Source organism: Oenanthe melanoleuca, chromosome 1 (assembly GCF_029582105.1).
Source record: "Oenanthe melanoleuca isolate GR-GAL-2019-014 chromosome 1, OMel1.0, whole genome shotgun sequence".
In the NCBI taxonomy this organism is placed as follows: domain Eukaryota; kingdom Metazoa; phylum Chordata; class Aves; order Passeriformes; family Muscicapidae; genus Oenanthe; species Oenanthe melanoleuca.
In genome coordinates this window covers 95,394,334-95,414,570 of record NC_079333.1, presented here as the reverse complement: position 1 = coordinate 95,414,570, position 20,237 = coordinate 95,394,334, and positions in this window count along the sequence as shown.

Genomic DNA, 20,237 nt, shown 5'->3' with positions numbered 1-20,237 from the left:
TCAGAGGTTGTGGATATAATCAGGAATCAGCACTGTGGAACAGCACTTTTCTCATAGCACAGGCTTTATAAAGTGCTGTAGGTATCCTGAAAATTATGAGAAGCAGAAAAGATCTGCTGGGTAATGGCTGCAGCATCAGTGCATGTGCAGAGGAGCTTCCAGGACCGGAACATATCCCATTCAAAGCCTTTGTAGCTTGTATATCTGAACCCAATTCCAGGGGAGGGGAGAGGAGGATGAGTCCCTCTGCTCAGGAGGGAAAATCTATAAATGATCACAGGCAGGTGGGATAGAAGAGCTCGGTGATGTAAAAGCTGTGCTAGAGAATGGAAGAAAAGGTGGGAAGGGCATCCTGCAGGCTGACAGGATGGGTAGGGAGAAGACTGCACGTTGAACAAAGAGAGAAAATCCAGTCACAAAGCACACTCCTCAGTGTGGGAGGAGTCGAGTGCCAGGCCCTCAGGTTACCTGAGATGTGGGAGCAGTTCAAATTGCTAAATATTATGGAGAGCTGCACTTCATAGAGTTTTGCTTTCATTCATTTTAATACCCATTTCTGTAATCAAATGTCATAATACTTTTATAGCATAAATTTCTTTTTTCTTCTGAAGTTTATCTCTTATCAAGGCTAAGTCCCTCTTGACACAGATTAGTTAGTGACCAACCAGTAAGCTATGGCTTCAGAAAAGCCACATGGTATAAGGTGAGTTATAAAACAAAAACAAAAAAAAACCAAACCCAAACCTTCATTCTGTTTCTTAGGGGAAGAGGCAGACATACAACTGCACATCTACAAAGGACTGGAGCTGTTAGAAGCTTTGATGACCTCTAACTATAAGTGCTGCCATTTCTAGTAAGACTTCTACACAAATATCACTTGATCAATAGGCCTTTATCTGTGCAAAAGGCTTTCTAGAAAATCCTTTACTTTTGTCATTTTTCATATCATCCCAATTTTGTTTCCAGCTGTGCTGGCAAGATGCAAGTTTGCCTGATTTTCAGAAAGTTGATGGGGAAATATTTCAATCCTGTTTCCACATCAAACAGCTTAATAATCAAAAGATAATTTCAAAAGAAAATAAGTAGCTTTAGTCAACTAGGCAAGTTCATCACTGTGACAGACACCTTCTTTTACCTTGGTTCATAATTATAGCATATGGAATTGTCTATCTGGATTTTATGCCTTCAACAGTTTCACTGAGTAACTCAGGAAGATGCCATGCAGAGGGTGTCCTTTGAGAAACAGTAATTATTTCCTGAGGTCTCTCTGTTAACCTTTATAGCTTCATCCAAGGTTTAGGAGCATGCAGAAAAGCCCCAAGAAAAAATAGTTCAGACTTGGCAAGCTTTCCCCAACAGCAGCCTGTGAAAGAACCTATTACAGAATTCAATGATGATGAACAAGAGTTCATCAACCACAAATTATATCAATCCAAAAGCTGGCAGAGGTTCCACTTAATGTATTAAAATACTTTTGCCCTCATGAATGGATCATGGGGCCAGGTCACAGAATGAGGAATATAATACCTACTCTTACTGAGCAATCTTTGCACAGCTATTAAGCTTCAAGTGTCAGTTATCAATGGTGTTTGTATTTTTCCCAAATTGACTGACTTGACCTCAAAAACTCCTACTAATTGGACTAAGTAAGAGAAGGGAGGTTGATGTGAAAAGGTGTCTTGTCAGGCTGACAGGAAAAAGCTGCTCCTGCAAACCCTCAGCAGCACCAAGGTGGCGATTGCCCTTCCCCAGGATTGAGCTGTTCTTTCCTGCATTCAGGGCAACATGCTGCCCTCTCAGTCCTGCCAAACAAGCAGCTCAGCTCAAGACAAAATATAACTCATGTTCTCAGCCTTGACCTGGGCTGTTTCAGGGATCCAGGCACAGCTCAGACCTTGGCTGGCAGAGACAGCCGGAGCTGGGGTGGGCAGGCAGGAGGCTGAGGGGGTGGCACTCTTCCATAAGGTTTTACATCAGTAAGTATTGTGGATCAATAGGAGCAGGTGTCTGGAGTGAAACATTTGTGCTGAGGGCCTGGTGCCTATACTACACCCATCCTATATGGGCAGTGTTTTCAGCTTTGTAAACTGAAAGCACACCTATGGCTGTGACACATTCACTGCCCCCCTGAAGCAGCACCAACCCTCTAGAATTTCCAGGGAAATACAGACCCTGCAACCCAGAAGTGCTTTCTGACCCCTGAAGTGCTGGGCTGAAGGGGTGTCTGGGTTGGGATATTTGCTGTAACACCTCCCCCCCGAGCTGAACTAGTGCAGGAACAGGGTGCAGTGCAGCCACAGCCCTGTCCAGCCTCAGCTGCTGCCAGCAGAGTGAACGTCCTTGCTGATGGAGAATGTCTCAGCACAGCTGTAACACTCCTGATTCACACCAGCAGCCTCCTGGGCATGGGTCCAGGGCCACCAGTGGCCTCTAACCCTATCCCTCAGCTGCACCAGCAGCAGAGCAAGGTAGATATTGACCAATTTATACTTTTCACTACTGTTTTCCTCTTCTTGATTTTATCCCACACCTTGCAGAGGGCTCCTCACACCTTGCCCATCTTCCTTGGTGAAAAGTAGTCAGCTCTCCAACCAGATCTCTGAGTGAGACAGTGCTGCCTATGGCAGCATCTGGCAGCAGAGGTGAGGGGTGGGCCAGGAAGGCTCCACAAATGATGCATCCAAGGCACCTTTTTCTCTTGCCCAAACATCCTGCGGTGGGTACTCCACTTCTCCCATCATCAGGCAGGGTCCATAACCCTGTTTCTCCACTGTAGGTGGAAACAAGGATACATCACTACTCTTTGTCCTCCACCTCAAGGGCTAGAGTCAAAACTCACCCTCCCTACTAACAGCAGGGGAGAAATGCACCTTTGTTTATCCTCTAACTTTTAGGTAATAACCCATTCACATCATTCCCTTCCAAGACCAGAGAAAGAGAAAGGACACAGAAAAAGAAAGAAAGAACATATTCAGGGACTGGATGTCACAGCTGCAGGTTCAGGTTCCATAAAAAGCCTAAAGACAGATGTATGGCATAGTTAATTAGCAGGTTTTTTGTTTGTTTGTTTGTTTGTTTCATAGGACACATAAATGACAACCAGATAAACATAATTGTCTTTTGCTTTTGTGAAAATGCACAGAAGAATAGAGGGATTCTCTTCTCACTCTCACATTTTGGATGCTGTGCAATTCCTATCATATAGCTACTTGGGAGCTTCTGCAGCATTACCAAGCAAATTTACTGAGATTATCATTTTTATAATGGATAAACCAAGAATGCATTTAAATGATGAGCCTGACATGAATACAGTATTTAAGTATATTTAAAATTGGAAAAGTGGCCTGAGACTTTCTTTATCTCTGTTTCAGTTCATGTCTTATTGCAAGAAATAAATTGTGATGTTTAATTATTTAAAGTCCTAATGGTGTTACTTGCCATTAATTGCTGAAAACAGATAATATTTTATTTATAGATAAAAATATCTTATGTTTGTTCAGGAGTGGTAGAAAGCAATAATTAAATAAACACAAAATATCCAAATAAAAGTAAAATAAATAAATTAATAATAACTGAAGGATAAAATTATGTTAATATTAGTAGAAGAATTATCTCCTATTTGTGACTAAATTCTGCCAATAATATATTACTACTGTCTTCATATTTTGCATTGCAAAATTAACTAGCCACTTCTGCAGTAATTCTTTACAAAAGATGTATTAAGTTCATGTCAGAATTTCTAAGTAATCAAAGATATTTCACAATGGCAATGATTAAGCATTAGGAATTTAAAAAAATCCAGCTACAGGATGACTTTACAAGAGCCAGTTTTGGTCACTGAATCCAGAGTGTTGGAGCCTGTTAAATATTAATAGACAAGTGCTGCAAAAGGATTAGCTCGGACTGTGAGCAGGTACAGTGAGAGACAAACCTTCATGCTGGGTCTGAGTAGAACTGACAGGGTTTGTTATTCTTCTGAGATGAAAGCAGAGAAGTGGATGCCTATTTGATATTTGAAATGGTCAGACTTTTTGTCAGAACATAAAAGAAGTAGGAATAACAGGAGATTTTCCAGTTTGCAAGAAGTATCCCACATTTGGCAGTTTTAACACTGTAGATAAACATTATTGAATAATTCTTTCAAAATACACTTTAAAAAAAATTACTTAATAAAAAGCTGAAAACTAATTTGTGATGGCTTTTTTGCCCAAGAAATCTAACCAGTGGGAACAAGAAGTCTGTTCTAGCTTGTGGGAGGATGGTAATAGCTTCATGAGTTTTCAATTAATCGTTGTCTGTTTTGATCTTTCTAGGAGTGTCACTTCAGAATTACTGAGATGTATAGTGGTGTCTTGTTAATATCATCCATGCTGTTAGAGCTGCAAAATAATCCTGACTGGCTTCTACAAACTAAACTGTAAGCAGGGAAGTGGGGCTGGGGCTGGTGCAGATTCTGTGACTGTACTCACACAGGTTATTTGGCCACAGGAATCTCCCATGAGAGGTGTGTCTGGGTGCAAGAGGCTGTGGTTTCTCCAGGCTGCTGTGTGCTGGTGGCACCCAGATTAAGTATTTCTCTCCATTTTTGGACTGCTAAAAACTTCTTAAGTCACTTAATAGGGCTCGTGCGAGTTTTCCCACATCATAGAATCACAGAATGGTTTGAGCTGGAAGGGACCTTTAGAGATCATCTAATGCAACCCTCCTGCCCTTGGTAGGGACAACTTTCAGATCAGGTTGCTCCAAGCTCCATCCAGCATGGCCTTGAACACTTCAGGGATGGGGCATCCATTGGGCAGATTGCTCTAGCGCTTTACCACCTTCACAGTTAGCAATTTCTTCCTAATATAAATGTGTAAGTGTGAACTCATAATCAGTGACAGGACACTGGGATTCAGAGAGAAGCAGAAATGCAGAAACATCTGAGGGGCTTAACCTGTTAGAGACCACCAGGGATCAAAGCCTGCACTCACAGCTCTGCAAGGCTGGCCAAGGAAAGACTGAAGGTGTCACAGCATGAGAAGAACTCCAGGCCTGGCCTGGGCACAGCCACCCTGCTCCAAGGCAGGAGAGTCTGTCTTTGGAGACACTTTGCACCCACCCTGCTGGTGATATGGCCACGTATCTATGTCAGCCGAGGGAACAGACTGCTTCTCATGAAAAGCAGGGAGTTGGGAAAGGGCTTGGTGGTGGCTGTAACACAGAAAAATCAGCACAGAGAGAAATGTCAGGCTAGGGCTGGAAGGTAATATTGGTTCTGTATGTGGCAATTGAAAGACTACTACTAGAATAGTGTGCTGCCAAAGAGGATGTTGGAGAGGGGAGATTCAAAGAAAGGACACAAAAAGGGATCCAGAATGAGGAAAGGATTCTTAGAACTGAGTTATTCAGCTTGTTTGAGAAAGGGTAAGAGGTCTTACAATCTTTTTAGATAGATACCTACATGTGAAAAAGTGCTGGTTTGAGGGTTACTTTTACAGGTATGAATTAATGAAAAGGGACAAGGAAAACTTTAACAGGGTTGCAGTGTGCTATCAGCATGGTCTGGGGCTACCATTTGCTTTTTTAGTGATACAGGAGCAACACCCACACATTTCCCCTTCTCCCCTGGGAAAGTGGTGCAGCTCCTCCATCCTGGCTCCTCCGTTCTGCAGACAGCAGGTTACCAGGACTCAGTAGCTAAAAGCTGAACTCTGTCAGAGAAACTCAGACATGAAATAGGACAGAATTTCCCTGAAATAAAGTAATTAACAGCTGAAATGATTTGTCAGAGGAAATGCACAGGCTCCTAAAATGAAATTAAGTGTCCTTCAAAACAGGCTGTAATCCAGTTGGAGAGAAGAGGTTTGTGCTCTGTTTATGCAAAACAGAGTGAAAAAATGCAGGGGTTCCTTTCACCTCTACAGTCTATGAAAAATACACCTGATCTTTATAGACACTTCAGTTCCTGATCATGCTGACTTTGCAGTAGTGCGTGTTCCCAAGCTGACTCGAGGCAGGATGTGGTGCTCTCTATTTGCTGCTTGTCAAATTTGACAGTTATAGGGAGGAGGGGAATGGATTACTTGCAAAAACCTAAAAATGCATTTTCTTCACTTCTATTTTCTAATACCAATCAGTGTAGCAGGTAAAAAAAAAAAAAAAAAAAAAAAAAGAGCAGAGAGGAAAAAACAACATCCAGTACAAAATTTTATGCCTGTTTGGTAAAAATTTCAAAATAAATGTGTGGATGTAGAGAAATTCTACAGAAGAAAGAGGTCAGTCAGATCTCAATAACCCAGCTCTGGCTTTTGTATTTGCTGTGGTTCCATCCCCTTCCATGTGACATGTCTCAGCAAAGCCCAGAGTGCCAGTGGCTGTGCCTTGGCTGACACTGATGAGAATGCACCCAGGAGAAATGGAACTGCCATCGTGTCCTCCACTTTCTTCTCTGATCTTGATGCCTGCTGGCTATGAAATGGTGCTGTAGCTCTTCTGTTTTACACATACACTGGCCAAGCCTTTATGTGCATTCAGAGCAAGCTGTTTTCCTTGGTCATGCCAGCTGCAATGCAGAGTAAAAGGAAAGGCAAACAGGCACTTAAATGGGCTTTGAAGCCCTCATTGCGATGCAGTGAGAATAAAAGCCTCGTTGCTGCCAAAAAAAAAAATCAATTTGCAGCAGTATAGAGGCTCTTTCTTCACTGTATCCTCAGCTTACACTCACACTTTTACTTGCTATGTTCCTCCACAAATTGACACCAGTTAAGATGTGGCAGCACGTGTTGTCTGGCGCTATTACATGGCTGGCCTGGGAGAACATCCCACTCCTCCACTCTCCTAACTTGCCTTGATCGCCCACCTTCCAGCATGGAGGTGGATATGACATGCAAGTGGCAAGACTTTCCTGCATCCTCTGCTCAGCTAGGGCATGAAGCCAAGTGCTGATTGGGTCAGGGGCACAAGCAGGAGCTGGCTGCAGGTTCCACTTTACACAGGTGGGTTTTGGTCACAGCACTGCCAAAGGCTGTCTCAGCAGCTTTGGCCAGGCATTTCCATCCCTAAGCCTTTGCCTTCCTCCCCTCATCCTGCAAGCTTCTCAGGTCTGGGGGTCTTTTCCTGTGCAATGCACAGAATTGCACCAAATAACAAATAAACAGTCTATAACAATCCATGTTTCTCTATTGCTCCCCTGGCTGCACACACAGCTCCTCTACTTGTGGATGTTTGTGCACCTAGTCAATCCAAGCAGGTTCCTGAGCACAGGACCACAGATGTCTACCCCAGCCTGCCCCAGAGCCCATTGTGGCTCCCCAGAGCTGCTTCCAGGCACAGTCTGGCAGTGCAGGCAGCAGGGTGGCCCTGGCTGGCAGCAGTGTGCCTACAGCCACCTCCATCTGCCAGCCAGATGGTGAACTGGCACAGACATGGGCTGTCCCACAGCAGGCACTCCTGACTCCCAGGGAAGTTTCTGGGCATGCTTCAGTTCTGAGTAGAGACACGTGTCCACGGTCAGTATGTCCCTCAGTCCATTTAGCCCCAACACAGGCAGTGTCTGTCTGCAGACTGTGTGCAGCCGCACCCTAAGAGCAGGTCCAAAAGATGTAAACTGTTTTTTAGAACTGAGCTGGACTGAACCCATAGCCCAAAAGGAGTGGGAGGTAGAGCAGTATTATATCCATGTTATTGCTTTCATTCCACAGCTGTTCCAGAGACTGGAGCTGTTTGTGACATTATTAGGGCTCTACTGCTCTGCCTACAGAGCTCGTGGTACAGTCCTTGTGAAGAAACCCTGATAGCAGTTATCCTCAATTGCTAGAGGATTTCTGCAATCATACCCTTGGCTTTTCCTTCATTTACTGAAGAGGATGGAATAAGAAAGTGGATCTTTATATTGCACAAAATGTGTCAGAGCACTGGGAGTAGCAAAAAGCTAAAAAGATTTTAACTTTATGGGCAATATTTGAATAACCAACTGGACAAAAATTGGTATTTAAGTAAGCATTCCCAAAGTCTATAAAATTCGTACTCCAGGCAGATTTTGCTTTTTGGTATTCTTATTACTTAGCTTTGTACCTGATGTTGAGAAGCTAGGTGGAAAATATGAGGTAGTCCTAACTGCTATTTATATCTTTCTAAATTATGGAAAACATAAGTTTTCTGTTGAATAATGCTTGCACCACCTTTTTCCAAGCAACTGCACAAAATCATTACACTTTCCAAAATTAATATGTTTGCTTGACTTTGGAAAAAAAAGAATTTGCCCATATCAGCATTTTGTTTCAGTAACTTAAAAATTATTATCTCCAAATGTCCAATTCTACATGATGATTAATAGCAGGCAATTTTACCTTGAAACTGTCAAATTTTTATTGTAAAAGTCTGTAGGTCTTAGTGTAGGACTTGAGCTCATAATAAAATAAAAAAATGCAGGTTTGCTTATTTTGCATTCTCAAGGTGTCAAGACAGTTGAGCTAGTTTCTTGGAAAAGCAAGCTCAGGTTTGGGAGATGAAAATCCAACCACAAGATGGCATCTCGTTCTCACAGGAACACCTGGCAATGGGCAGGAGTAATGCTGAAAACAAAATGAAGCAGTGACAGGCATTTCAGTAAAACCAAACCATTTTAGACAGGACATTTGCTCATAGTGCTGCCCAGAATAGGGCATGAGAATGAAGTAAAATGTGGAGCAATGAGCATATCTTCCTCTCACCCCACCCAAACTGTGGTTGTGATCTAATGTTTTTAATTGCTACAATTGAAATAGAAAAAAAGTCTGAATCCACCATGAACATAATGCAGGCACTTTGGAGCTATTAAAGGGAAGGTGGATCACTAACACTGGCTTGAGAACCTTTTGAGTGTGAATTACTCCAAAAGACAGCCTGTGGCTGATGTTCTTAACAAGAAAATACTTTGTCACTCTCACGGCTGAGACAACCCTTTGCTGTAATTCTTCATTTCCAGTACGTACATAATATCTGTAATATGTTTCCAGTTATCAAAGAGTGATGAAATACAAAATAAAGCTATGGGCTCAGCTGAGAATCACTTTAGTAATATTAACACAGGGAAAATGTGACTTGCTCTGGAATTGACACAGTATGAAAGCTAAATTTAAAAATATTTTATCCGACACTGCAGTTTAAAACAGAAGGCTCTAGAATATAAATGTCTTTTATTTTTTGTTTTTTATGTGTCCTAATAAAGTCGAACCTTTACAGTCTCCAAGCACTGTATTAATTAAGAACATGAGTGTGGGTCCTCTCTGGCCTCAGACATTGGTTTTTCCATGAGCAACACCAAATGTATCTACACCAGAAGCAGTAGCCCAGGGACCCCAGTGCAAGGTTCCCTCCAGACTGCCCTCTGCTTCATGGCAGCAGCAGCAGCAGCACATTCACCACCATCTGGTTTCAGCTAGGGTTAAACAGGAGCCATGGGATTAGGGGCATGGTAGGGAAGAAGCAGTTGCCTGCTTAGCCAGAAGCTTCCTGAATTCTTCCTCTTGGCCTGGGTCATGCCTCGGTGTGGTGGTGGTGGATGAGATTACAGGCAGCCCCAAGAGCAGGGGAGTGGAGCCAAGCAGGCAGAAAGCAGACGAGCTGAAAGGGGGATGGAGTGGCCTGTGATATCCCCAAAACCAGCAGCCTATTTGGGCAAGAGAGTGTCTTGTAAACCATGGTCCTTCCAAAGGCTGTTCCTGTAAGGCTGCACGTATACAAGACCTTGCTGAGGCACACTGCCTACTTGCAGTTCTGCTTGCTCTGAAGTGAAATATCTTGTAAATGTCCTGTAAATCATAATCTAAGACAATACTGCATCTGGCTGAAATTACACTGAGAGTTTCAAGAGTCAGGCTGCTGTCATCTGTATTGGATTGACAGTACTTCTTCACAAAATTTTAGAGGGGCCCTCTAATGACCATGAGAGGTCATGAACCCCCACAATGGCTCATTAGGCAGACAGAACCATGTTCCCCAGTAAAATACTGAGGCTTCAGCTCATCTGCTCAACCGTGAATATTGACTGCTGAAGCACCTTTGTCCTACTGAAGGCTTTCACTAATGCATTAGACAAGTACCCTGCTGCAATTAGCATCAGAAGCAAAAGTGCAGCTCTCTTCAGCTGTGGCTTGGAGAAATGCCTTATCAAAGTTCTTCCAAGTTCTGCCTCTTTTGTAGCTGGGTAAGATACAAAACATCAAGTGAGTGATTGTGTATTATTTCCATGTTTATTAATGTGAGGAAACACTTTCCAAAGCTTTGCCTGCTCTTGAATAGAAAGAACCATGCAACAAAAAAAACCCCGAACAAAACAATTATGACAAGAGTTCAGGAAATATCAGGGAAAATATAATGGAAATTGTCCTTTTTTTCCCCACATTGAATTCTGTGTCATTTTTATCCAGCCTGTTTAAAAATGGATCTGTTCTGTTTGCAGTGGGAAAACAATAGCGTAGACAATTTACTCAGAACAATCACTTATTTGAGATCTGTTATAGTCAGAGAGCTCCAACAAAACCTGTGTCATCACAGAACCTTATGAATGCTATTACACATCTGCACACACAGAATGTGACATTCCTGACACTCCACTGCCATCTGAATAGAGGAAAAAATATTTTAGAGGACACACTTTAGAGCTGAGAGCATCTTGCAAGAGCTTCCACAATTTAAAGCACTGAATCAAAGGGTTTTTTCAAATTAATTATGAAAATTGTACTCAGAACTATTCATATTTTTGTTTCTAGTACTGTGGCTTAATTTCAGCTTTCTCCTCAGCACTGCTTTCACCCAAGAGAGCTATGCACCAAGCCCCTGACACTTGGAGAAAAGCCCACACGGAATGCCACTATGCTGGCAAGAGCTCCCAGAACTAAATCTTGCTCAGGTAGACATGGATGCTATGCCATGAGTCTGAGCTTCCTTCCCAAGCCAGAGAGGAAGCAAAAATGAGCCATATTCAAGATTTTTGCCCATGGTCTTGCCAACAGTTGCTCCATTTACTAGCACTTGAGAGCTGGGATTTCACAATAAAACTGTTTAGCCCTGAAGATTACTCCTGCTTCCACCTCTGTTACCAAATCTGGGAGCACACTGGAGTCCTGGTGCCTGAACCAGAGCAAGCACCAATGATTAATTGGTGTCTCTCCTCCACTCCCACAGACAGAATGTTCTAATGAGAGCTGCAATGTATCTGCAGATAAATACAGGTGCCACTTCAGCTTAAATAGCTTACATGGAATGTTTTCCCAAAGGTTCAGTAATATGAACCCATGCTCTAAAAGATGTCACACACACGTGCAGATTCCAAAATGAGTGGATCTTCACTATAGTTATCCAAATAATTCAAAGAGATAGATTAAATAACAAATGCAACATCTTCCCTGACTTAGTATGTTTTCAAATTTAAACTGGATCATCCAAGATATTCAAAGATATACAAGTCCCATAGCTCCCTTTCTAACCATTATGCTTCTTTTGCCATTGAACATCAGCCTTCCTGACATGGTGAGTTTGTTGGTTAAAAGATCTTCCCATTCATCACAACTCTGGCCAAAAGAGCCCTCTTGATTCTCCCTTTATCCCCAAACTCCTCACGTGGCTCCACATGCCCCAATCTCCTATAGAGCTGTGACAAACACACAACCAAGAGTATGCACAATGAGATCTCCCAGGGCCCAGTGCAGTCATGACATCCAGCCTCTGCCTTGAGCCAGAGTAAGGTCTGATCTGGCAGTTGTGGAAGGGAAGGGAAGGGAAGGGAAGGGAAGGGAAGGGAAGGGAAGGGAAGGGAAGGGAAGGGAAGGGAAGGGAAGGGAAGGGAAGGGAAGGGAAGGGAAGGGAAGGGAAGGGAAGGGAAGGGAAGGGAAGGGAAGGGAAGGGAAGGGAAGGGAAGGGAAGGGAAGGGAAGGGAAGGGAAGGGAAGGGAAGGGAAGGGAAGGGAAGGGAAGGGAAGGGAAGGGAAGGGAAGGGAAGGGAAGGGAAGGGAAGGGAAGGGAAGGGAAGGGAAGGGAAGGGAAGGGAAGGGAAGGGAAGGGAAGGGAAGGGAAGGGAAGGGAAGGGAAGGGAAGGGAAGGGAAGGGAAGGGAAGGGAAGGGAAGGGAAGGGAAGGGAAGGGAAGGGAAGGGAAGGGAAGGGAAGGGAAGGGAAGGGAAGGGAAGGGAAGGGAAGGGAAGGGAAGGGAAGGGAAGGGAAGGGAAGGGAAGGGAAGGGAAGGGAAGGGAAGGGAAGGGAAGGGAAGGGAAGGGAAGGGAAGGGAAGGGAAGGGAAGGGAAGGGAAGGGAAGGGAAGGGAAGGGAAGCCATACAATGCATAGTGCACCCTTGGTGCTTCTGCCTTTGTAACTCCCCATTTCATATTGGTATCACATCAGTACTGTTACAGATTATAGTGAAAATCTCAGAAGCAACAGACCAGAAGATCACCTTTCCTGCTTATGGCAGTAGCCTGTCAACATATACTTATTTAATGGGGCTTCAGCTTCTCACCTAAAAAGCCAACCTCCAGACACATTTTCCCTTATATATTTTTTGTCCAGACACTTCTTCCTAGACAGAACTTGTATTTTTCCCTTCCTTATGCATCTATTCATTTGTGGTACAAGACTTGCAAAGGTTTTAATATTTGTTCTGTTTTTACATGGTCCATAAACACATTACTGTGACACAGAGTAAGTGTTTCAGTTCCAAATGTGTACAGCCTGAGGAAAGATCACGGACACAGATGCATCTCAGAAATACACTAGACTGGCAACATTTACTGTGTGGTTAGCAAGAAAATTTTCTACTTACAGTAGATCCTTCCTAACTTGGCTGCAAAATTTATTAGAAGAATAGGATTTAGGAGATGGTACAAATGCTATTGTTATGATCAAGGAACATCTTTAAGCCTTAAAGTGCTTGAGGACTGCTCTGGCTCCACAATGAGTGGATCTAACCAATTAGTAAAATCACTAACATCTCTTCAAAAGGATGTAAGGAGCCCTTATCAAAGGAGTATTGGTGGTACTATACATCAATTTGCCTATAATCTTCTCTCTTCCCTATAGAACAGGAAAGGGACCACCACACTACCAATTATAGAAATATTAATCCAATGCTGAGACTGCTTTGCCATGTCTACAACATACAGTTAAGGAGAGAAAATGATGTCAAAAGACCATTTTAGATAGAAGAGAGCTTCTCTCTGTTTCACTTCCAGCTGCTGCTTCTATGTCTTCATTTTAGTGTTCAAAAGCAGTTTTCAATCCAAGGTGCAGGTGTTGCACCAATGTGGTGATGAGGATGTCCTGTATGATGCCCAAGGGATGGAAGCAGGGACAGCTAACTGCTTCTGCACTTACAAACCAGCCTGGGTCCACGGAACACCACTGGATACAAAAGGAAGGAGACCATAAAGCCCAGTGCTCTCATATCTGAAAGCAAAGCATGAAGACATTTCATTGAAACTCTTATTTGGCCTGTAAACTTCCAGATTGTATTTGCACAGTGGCTAGCACACTAGGTTTTGGAAGGTCTAGGGACCAGAAAGTAACACTGCTTTTTTCCTAAGTAGGATTTAAATAAATCCTTTAGCAAATAAATTTATTTATTTGTTTATTTACTTGGCATTAATATGCTGGGTAGCTCCCTTGACTAAATTAAAATGACCTAATAGAAACATCCAAATGTTTCAGATGACTCTGTGGGCCTTAAAAGAGGATTATCATGTGACTGTATTATTTAAGCATTTTTCAGGCACAATTAAGAAAACAGTGATTGGAAAAGTATCCCAGCCGGAACAGATAATATTTATGTGGTATGTGGGCTGATGGGAGATTTAAAAGTGCTGTTTGTTACGCTACAGACAGTTACAAAACAAATGATCTGGCTATAACATAGACTGTTAAACTGAAAACATGCCAGAGGGAGACAGCTGTCAGTACATTAAAAAGTCATTTTCTCAGAAAACAAAGACTTAAAGCAATCATTTTATAAACATATTTCTTTGCCCAACCAGATTTTGGTAATTCTAATAGTTTGCCTACTGCATGATGAAATAAAGTAAGCTTTAGCTCATATGATTTGTCAGGAATTTCCAATTCAGAAGAACAGATGGTGCTGAAAAACTGAACAAGGATAACAGAATTATCAGGCTTTCAACTACAAAATCCATTCTTTCTACATAGGTTTAAAATGGAAGTAATGCATATCACAAACCTCTGACCACAGCCAACCCACAGTTTGCATTTACATAATGATTCCCAGTTTTGAGGATCAAAGTTTGGAGTAACTACAATCTTAGCCTAATGTCGAAAAAAAATGAAAAATTGCCTGTGTGGATTATAAAGACCCAGAAGCCAAACCATATGGCAAACCTCTTTTGTATTTATTTCTAAATTCCATAATTTGGGTCCATAATTTCTATGAGCTTTTAAAACATGAAACTGATAACCAGGTCACCACTAGGATTTAAATCCAGAGCTCTCTTTACAGCGCAGTACTAAGAGTGGGAGGTGGCAGCTATGAACAGACTCAATCTATTAAAGCAATAATAATGATCACCACTTGGCATTCCTCTCTCACTGGAAGTGGCAACACTAGTGAAAATGTAATCTGATGTATTTTAAATATGTCATTACCAGGAACTCCTAAGACAAGCCTAACCGCACTGGCTGCAGCCACCAGCAGCAATGCCCACAGCTTCTTCTTCCCAAGAGATGCCAAGGCACTGGCTCTGCTCTGCAGCAAAGGGAGAAAAGGGCAGCCACATAAGTCTGGTGTCTGGCGAATCTGCCTTTTTCTGATATGGACACAGCATGTCTGGCTCTGCCTGGTTCTGGAGGATTCTGCCCTGTGTGGGTGGGAGAGTGTCTGTGCTCCCATCCAGGAACCAAGAGTGTCCAAAACCCAAAATTCACCCTGAACCTCAGAGCTCACTCTGAGCCCCAGTCAGAGACAGCCCCTTAGCACAGTGGCATCCCTGGCATCCCTCCCCTGGCCAGGTGCTGCTCATCCCAGCTGAGCAGGATGATTCAGCACTCCACTTCAGAAGGTAAGCGGAGATGCTGCCAAAATCTCCAATGCGTTGATGTCTACACTGGAGAGTTATTCAGGGCTCCCAGCCAGTTTTCATCCTGCACACATCCATCATCCTCAGTCTGGCAATTTCGGTCTGGAGCTGCTTTAAGACCCAAAACTAACATGGTGCCTATCTGTTTCTAGGACTGGGTGGATCTGCAGTGAGGGTTCAGGCAAACCAGTGTCGGCAGTCCTGCATCCCTGACCCACAGCCCTGTCATTCCCAGGCACGCCAGGGCTCCCATGGGTGGCACAATGGCAGGTCCTGGCACACAGAGCTACTGGCTCAATGCTCCAGTACACACAAATGGGTGCAGCAATAATGAGTCAATGGGAGCATCAGTCAAGCTGTGACATGGAAATGTTCCCACGTTGGGCTAATGTGTAAGCTCAGAGTTCCTCAGCTCTGAGGGGGGCCTCAGCAAAGGGCACAGTGGGCAACCATTGGATTTAAACATATACACTTTGGTCTTAAATGAAATTTGCTGTGGAATATGTCAAGTCACACAGAAACGACTTTTTAAAGCACATCACTCCTAATTTAGGAGATTTTCTCATAAAAGTTGTTTTGAGCACACATATAAATGAAAGATAGAAAAGGAAAAAAACCAAAACTTTTATTCTCAGCATTTTAATCTAATCAATTAAATCAGCATAAACTACAACTCCTTCTAGATTCCACGTGGTTTGTATGAGGTTGCACATTGCCACTGTATATAGAATCTTCCCAGGAAGGAGCAAATGAGTGCAAATGTAGGGTCAATAACACTTTTCTCAGACAACGATGTGTGCACACACTTTGAGCTCTTGCTGAGCATGGGTTTCTGACACCAGGCAGCCCCTGAGGCCAAGCCAGACAGTAAAATGATGGTGGTGCACTCTACTCTGAGCCATCTGCAGTGACATTCTCCTGAACCAGTGACTACCCTTTTCCTTACCACTTTCCAGAAAAGAAACGGGAAAGTCAGCTTCACAATAAATGTCTACAAAATAAGCATTCCTGTTTCCTTTTTTAAATCACTGTTTACTCATACTGCCCATCCTTTTGATAGTGATAAAATTGATGTTTTCTTCTATCTACACTGGTATCACAAGGAGTTTGTTTCGTCCAGCTGCCTATGAAAAGTTAATCTCTTATAAATTAGATACCTAAGAGAGAGCATCCCAGCTCTCTGTTTCATTAGGAGGTATAGAAAACTGTATACGCTATATGATAATTCTAAATGCAGTATTTTTAGATGTGAGGCCTTCCTTGGGGGAAATTAAGCTGAGACCCTCATTTCTATTTCTTTTATTCAGACAGTATTTTTAAACCAATACATACCATAGACACCCATTTGAGGAGCCACCTTCACCTGTCAGCCACCACCTCATCCAACGTTGGCTGCTGTATGAAAATGAGGGTAATGTGGAGAAAGAGCAGACTAACTTAGATCATCTGCTAAATGTGCTCTCTTAAAAAGAAAGGTGAGGTAAATTATACCTAACCAGCACCTAAGGTAATGTCTGCATCTGTAGTCTCTACCAACTAAACTGAGTAATAACTGAGGTAACAATGTGTACATAGAAGAGTGAGAAACCTGAAAACTGTTGTGCACAGAAGTATCTCTGAAAGCAGGCATCTGTGATGGGGAAACCACTAACCTCTAGCTTTGGACAACCATCCTGCTTTCCTGGTTTTGCACTATTTCCTTTTTCAGCTACTTAGCTGTGATGAATTGTAATGGGAGCCATTCTGGGAAACACAAGTGAGAGTGGGCTAAAGCAGGCAAGCTGCTACATAAATTGGGCTGTTTGTTACAGCTTTTAAGTTGCTTAAACAGCCACACTGATGAAATGTTGGTAACCATCTGCTACAAGCATTTGTAAATAAATATACACCAACCTAAATATTTCCTGGTTTGTTGCTCTGTTTCAGGCATGGGTCTGTTGTCTAAAGAATTTTTTTAAATTTACCGTAGCTTATGCACAGGCTAAATTTTTTCAAAGTGAAAAAATCACCCTCACTACCTGAGGGTGATTTCACTGCACTGTTCTTTCATACTCCCTCCATGCAAATTACTCATGACTGAATGGAGAGGGAAGATGTGTAATTCTGAAGACAATGATTATTATTGATATTATTTATCAGTGTCAAACCAAACTGGTAAACTTTGAATTCTTCAGGGAAGACTGTTTAGAGAGATTAATTCTAAGCTTTTTTTACATCAATTTATTCTGCAAATCTGAGCAAGTGGGACAAACTTGATCTCCTCACAGAAGGAAGAGATTTTAAAGTATTTAGGAGCCCTATCTGAAGCTCAGCTGTGTTTGGCTCTATAGAAATAAGAAATGGAATTTTGAAGTCTAAATCTTTAGTTTTGGCGTTACATCAGGGTTGACTGTGTTATACACAGCACTTCTCAATTCAATGCATCCTATTCAATGCTTCCTCTCTGGCTTGTGATCATATAATATCTCTTTTGTTTCCATAGCAGATGCTTAATGGGAAAAATATTATTATTAAAACAGTATTAGAAATCAGCTATTGGATACTTCTTCAAGTATCTACCACAATAAATGTTACTTGTTGACTGCCACTATCATTTCGCACCAGACTGCTCCAAGGAAACAAATGCTGCTCACTCTCAGATCCACTTTCCTTTCTGACACCTTTGTCTCTGCAACAAAAACTGCCTCCAAGCTAAGAGTGCTCTAAGCAAAACACACAGCTTGGGGAGAGTGTTTAAATATTATGAAGAAAGAACATCCTGAAAGCTAGATTTTCCTGTTAGAGTGTTACTTTCTGGCAAGGGGTAGTTAAGGTTTACAACATGATTTTACAACTCCTCCAACACACCAAAGACTGTGCTCATTTTAGACATTTTTTCTCTTTTATTGATGATCTACATTGAGTTATCTCTTATGTGAACAAGACTTTGAAATTGACTGGTGAGATGTAATGTAGCAGAAATGTCTTTTAGTTAAAAAAAAAAAAAATTCAATTATTCCTTTTCCACTAGAAAATTAGATAAAATTTGAGCATAGCTGTATTATTTTGCACAAACCAGTGATCTTTTTATTTCTTTTCTTGCTTATCATGATTGCAATGCTTCTGAAAGCTGCCAGGATGCATTAAAATCATTCATGAATTTGTAATAAGGGTCTTGGGTTCCACACGGCAAGTATTTTGCAGTAGAAAGGATACATTGCCAAAGGATTCATCCTTGTTAATAGCATGCTCTGTAGCTGTGGAACACTGGCCTTTCAGACTTGAGCAAATAATTGAATGTCCTTTTGGCTCTGTTCCACTAATGACCCTCTGGAATAGCACAGAATCCTGAAGTCAGAGAGTAAATGGGGTCGCTTCTTACTGGGGCAGTCTTCTAAGTGTATTTGATATCCTGCTGCATTAAACAAACCCTGATTAAATAAAAAGTGAGGCTTGCACTTGAACAAAGTGTTCAGGGAGGTAGGAGGAGCTACTTGTTTCTTTTACAGTGATTTGAAAAAAAAATATTAAGATTGCCATTAATAGAGTGAAAGTGCCTCTGTCAGAAGAAGCAGCTGGATGTGCTAAAAAGTTATGTAGACTGAGAAGAAGAACATACTGACCTAAAGATAAGGTATCAAACAAGACAAAGAACAAGTCCAGGGCCAAAAAATACACAAAGGCAACAAACATTAATGAAATTCACTGATTTGTGAAGAGTGAAACAAAATAGTGAGGTGAAGTATCCCAAACACCACTCCCTCCCAAAGAATATAAAAAGCAAGTTCAAAATCAGTTCACTCCCCAACCAAGAAACCCAGAGACATAATGAGGAATTACAGACAGCACCCCTACTCTCTGCATGATCATACATATGATCTTGGCCAGACCAATTAAACATATACACTTCTGGTATTTCCCAGTATGTGGCTTTGAAGGCATAAAAAGAAACAGTCAACAGTTTACAGAGATTTTGTTTATAAAATCACATTCCCATTCCATGAGACACAATACTGAGTTTTATCACACTCATTCCATATGCACTCTAGTTCTTCAAAATCTGTCAAAACCTCAAGTTCCCAGGTAGATGATGCACATATCCCCCTGGCAGAGGTGTTTGCTGTCATTGCTGTTCTGCAGCTTTGTGGAAGGTCGAGGCAAAGATTGGCTTCACAAAATCACGGCAATAAGGTGGTCTAGGCAGCTTGAACGAGAATTCACATGGATAAAACTGTCACAAGTGGACACAGCCAGCACAATATCTATGCATTATTTAAATTCTTCTTGAGCCTTTAAAACTAGACAGTAAACGGAATACAGGCCTTGACTGCCCCAGTTTCATAATCTTAAAACACTGCAGCCAAAGAAAAAAATAGCAGGAAATGAAGACCTTACAGATCGTGTGATCCGTTTATGGTAGTGGCAGAACATGCATATATTTTCCTTAAAACAGAGGAAGTTGTACTGAGTCTTCCAGAATGATTTGAAAAGAAAGCTTAGTGTAATACTGTAGAATCACTGTGGAAGTTTGGGAGATTTATGAGTTTGATTATAAGATGAAAAATTCTGGTTTCAGGTTGCCACCTCAGAGTCAGAGCAGTTTCCAAGTTTTCAAGAAAAGTTCCTACCTGCTGAAAATTAAGACACTTGCTGTGGAAGTCTGTACCTCCTGCTACACAAAGCAATGTACCAATCCAGGAAAGTGGAAGTGGATGGAAAGTGGATTATCTCCTTGGTGCAAAAGGCAGTACCTCCTAAGGTATGCTAGATCAGTCTCCACACACAGATCAAGAGGCCTTACAGGATCACCAGTTTGGCCTGTCTCAAAGCAAGGACAGAAGTGGACACAGATGCCTAAATGAGGACTTCAGTGCATTTAGGATGACCAAACTGTGTACCAGAAAACTTACTGCAGTATCTTCCTCTGAATGTGTCTGATTTCCCAGGTGTCCTATCCAAAGCCATGCCCCGATATATTAAAAAAACTTCTTCATCCTGTGAAATTTTGAGTAGTTCTGCACAAACCTGTCCAGATACTCCTTCATATGAGGGGATGGATACAGCAAGCACATTAACCTGCAGTATCAGCCACTTCAGAAACAGCAGTGGCAGCAACTGCTTTCTTAAGATTGCCAAAGGATGAGCAAGATATACGTGAGATGCGGTATTTAACAACTCTTTAAAGTATTCACGCAGTCTCAGAAATCCCAGCCTCCTCTCCT